Raw genomic sequence first — 4699 nt, forward strand, 5'->3', positions numbered from 1 at the left:
ACCTACTTGAGAGATCTGCCCTGATCCTTCAGAGATTTCAGTAATATGATAATAAACTTTTCATACCCTCTTGGTATATATGTTTTCTTGTTAGTCTCAACATTTAAACCAAACTTTGTGTGGGGGTCCATCAGCCTCTGCAAGTAACTGTAAAAAAGCCCACCACATTAAAAAAAATTACATTTCTATATGCTGACAATTAACTTGCAATAAGCAAAATTAAAAATATAAAACAATTCACAACTATGCCAAATAAAATGAAATAATTATAAGCAAACTTAATAAGCCATATACAGGAAGTGTATGCTTGAAATTAGAGACCTACATAAATAGATATACCATGTACATGGAGTAGAAGACTCAAGACTTCAAAGACATCACTTTTTTTCAAATGCATATATTTTTTCGAACAGGCATAATGCAATTAATATCAAAATTCTTGCAAACATTTGTAAACACAGACAGAATTTAATAATAAATTTATAATTCATATGGAAAGATAAATTAGAATAGCTAAAACAATCTTTATGAAAAATTAAGTGGAAATAATCACTCCACTAAATACTGTTTTACTATATAGTTACAGTTTTCAAAAGAGTTTCTATTGGTGAAATCATAGACACATAGATCAATGGAAGTGGGTATATAACCACACAAATATGCCCAACTGCTTTTGCAAAAGCAATTCAATAGAGGAAAGATAGCCTATTCAATTCTGCTGGAGAATTTGGTCCTGCACAAGCAAAAAATGAACCTAAACCTAAACTTCACACAATATTAAAAAAATTAACTCAAAGTGGATCATGAACATTAATGTAAAACTTAAAGTTATATAGTTTTTAAGGGAAAAAATGGGAGAACATTTGTGGGGCCTATGGCTAGTCAGAATTCATAGTCTTGGCATAAAAACACAATACATAAAAGAAAAACATCTAAGTTGGATCTTACCAAAATTAAAAGCATTTTCTCTGCAAAGACCCATGTGAAAGTTCCACAATTTAATAACAAAAAACAAACAAACAAAAATAACCCAATTAAAAATGAGAAAGGACTTCAACTGACATTCCTCCAAAGAGGATATATAAATGGCCAACATATATATGAAAAGATGCTCAACATCATTAATTATCAGGAAGTACAAATCAAACCTAGAGTAAGATATCACCTCACACATGTTAGGGTGGCTATTATCACAGAAAAAAGAACAAGTATTGACAAGGATGTGGAAGAAGGGGGACACTTGAACATTGTTGGTGGGAATGTAAAATGGTATACACCTATGAAAAACAGTAGGGAGATTCCTTAAAAATTTAAAATAGAACTACCATATCATTCAGCAATCCCTTCTGGGTATATATTTATTTATCTCCAAAAGAACTGAATTGAGGATCTCAAAGAAATATCTTAACTACAGTGTTATTCACAATAGCCAAGATATAGAAACTACCCAAGTGTCTATCAATAGATGAATGGATAAAGAAAATGTGGTGTATATATATATATATATATATATACACACAATGGAATATTACTCAGGCATAAAAAATGAAATCCTGCCACTTGCAACAAAATGGATTAATCTGAAAACATTATGCTAAGTGAAATAAGCTAGTCACAGAAGGACACATACTGCATGATCCCACTTACATGAGGTATCTAAAATAATCAAACTCATAGAAACAGAGTACAATAGTGGTTACCAGGGGGTGGGGAGTACAGGAAATGGGGACTTGTTCCATGGATATAGAATTTAATTTATGCTAAAAAGATCAATTTTAGAGTTCTACACAACATAGTGCCTACATTTAACAATATGGTATTGCACACTTAAAAATTTGTAAAGAGGGTAGGTCTCATGTATAGTATTCTTAACTAAACATACACACAATCACACACACACAAAGGACTATATAAGTAAACTTTGGAAGCTGTTGGATATGTCTGTCACTTGACTATGAAGATAGTATCACAAGTTTTTGTATGTATAAAACTCACCACATTACACACATCAAATACCTTTAGTTTTTTGCATATCAATTATACCTCAATTAAGCTGCTTTTAAAAAGACCATACATATAAAGATGAAAAGACAAACTGCATTCTGGTGGAAAACATTTGTGGAGGAAACATATCTGCAGTAGGATTTGTAAAGGAAACATATCTGCCATAGGAGTAGTATCTATAATAAGGAAATATCAAAATTCAACAGTGAAAACAGTGCAGTTTGGAAATAGACAAAAGACATAAACAGACATTTCATTAAAGATATTCTGCACCATTATCCATGAGGGAAAAGAAAATTAAAACTACAATGAGATATTACTACATACTTCCCAGAATAATTTTTTTTAAATAATGGTAACAAATGCTGGTGACAACATGGAGAAATTGGGTCACTCATACATTGCTCATGGGCATATAAATGGTACAGCCGATATGTAAGATAGTTTGTCACTTATAAAACTAAGCATGCAACTACCATATAACACAACAACTGTACTCTCAGGTGTACCCCTGAGAAATATAATCTGTGTTCACCAAAAAACTGACACACAAAGTTTGTAGCAACTTTATAATAGCTAAAAGATCAATATTCCCAGATGTTCTTTAACAGGTTAAATAAACTGTGTATGTGTACATACATCATATACAACTCAGCAATAAAAAGGAATGAAGTTGATACATGTAACAAGTAGATGACTCTCTCTGGAGTTAATGCTGAGTAAGAAATACCAGTCTCAAAAGGAGTATATAATGCATAATTATATTTATATAACATTTTTGAAATGAAAAACTTTTAGAAATGAAAGACAGTAGAGTAGGTTGCCTGTGGGTAAGAATAGGTAGAAGGGGCATGGTGTGATTAAAAAGGGCAGTAGGAGGGAGTCCTGTCACATTAGAACTGTTCAGTATCTTGCCTGTACAACTAGTTTAGAAATAAATATGCATAAACAAATGATACATGTAAAGCTGGGAAATCTGAATAAGATTGGTAAATTGCTTTAAGGTAAATATCCTTGTTTTAATACTATACTATAGTTTGAAAAATACTACCATTGGAGGAAACTGGATAAAGTGTAAATGGTTTATTTATTTATTATAACTTCATATGAATGTAAAATTATTTCAATACAAATTTCAATTTAAAAAAATGAAAGAACATCTGAAAACCAAAAATAAAAATAAAATGCTTTTAGTTATATTTAAAAATGATAGATTCACTGTATATAAATAAAGTCTCACTATCTTTCCTGCACAGTTCACAAAAATGTTTGTTAAACCATGTGTTCTTCAACTATAATTCAGTTCATTCCTGAAGGACTCCCAATCATAATGTCTTTAAAACAAGTAGTGCTTTCTCTGCACTTGCTCTTGCAGACATTGGATTTAGTGGAATGTATATACAATGATACATGAAAAGCTGAAGATATACAAATAACTTACAATCAATAAAGGGGAAATATAAAACATTTACTTTTAGTCACTTTCAGCTTTCCAGAAATTGGGTTTTATTTTGGGTTTTTTTTGCAATTTCATTTTTGGAGAATATAAGCCAATCATTTTGTAGAATGTCCTAATTTTTTTTTTCTGTTTCCCAATGATCTGATCCAGACTAAACAGTTTTTTGCAGGAATACCATTGGCATGATTTTGTTTTCTGAGTGTGTTTTATTCAGAAGGCCTTTGATGTTAGTTTGACCCAATATTGATAATGTTGTCTTTGATCTCTTTGTTGAATATCCACTAATCCTCCCCCATATAATTGTAGTATATTATTCCAAGTAGAAAAATCTTTTTTTCCTGTAAATAATTACTACTTTTATTGCACAGTGATTTGATATTTTGTATGAAATTTCTACTTTATGGAACCTACTTTTTTTTATCATATAAAGGATCAATCGTGAATATTTTAAATTGTGAATGTTTTAGTGTATTGGAAAAGAGTATTTATTTTTCTAGTGTTAGGATATAAAGTTCAATATGTATCCATATGATCTACCTAATTTTTTATACAACCAAAGCTAATGTATTGTGTTTGAAGTCAGGTTTGTGGTTAACTCTGGACAGGAAGAAGTGGGTTGTGATTGGAAGGGAATTCAAGGTGAATATTGGGGTGCTGGTATTGGACTATTTCTTGTGCTGGGTGTGGTTATCCAGGAAATTTCAATTTGTAATGATTTATTGGCTTTTGCAGTTCTGACTTGTGCATTTTCTTCATTAAAAAAAATTTTTTTAAATAACCAGGAATTGTTATCAGAGATTATTGATGTGGGCTCAGGGGGGTAAAATGTGCATCCCTGATTTCTTTTGAAAAGTAGGTCCTTATGATTTTATTAGTGTTTGAGTAAAATGTCTGGAGATATACTATATGTAAGTAATATGGTTAAAATTAATTGGAAGTTAATGAAATATTCATCAGGCAACCATTTTGCTAGGCTGGAAGGCATCTGGGGTAATTTGCAAAGGGATACAAGAATGAATATGACATTACTTCAAAGTATACACAGTGTAGTTGGAGAGACAGGAAAGGGAAGAAATTCATTACCTCTCTATATGGTAACTTCTGTTTGAGAGCATCGATCAAGTTGTGATGGCAACCAGCAAAGGAGGCTGACAAGAAATATTCAGAAAAGTTGAAGGGGAGACATTGGAGATAAGAATCACAAAAAAAAGCGGTGAATTAAAATAACAGGAAATC

This window comes from Manis javanica, chromosome 1 (assembly GCF_040802235.1).
Source record: "Manis javanica isolate MJ-LG chromosome 1, MJ_LKY, whole genome shotgun sequence".
Taxonomy (NCBI): Eukaryota; Metazoa; Chordata; class Mammalia; order Pholidota; family Manidae; genus Manis; species Manis javanica.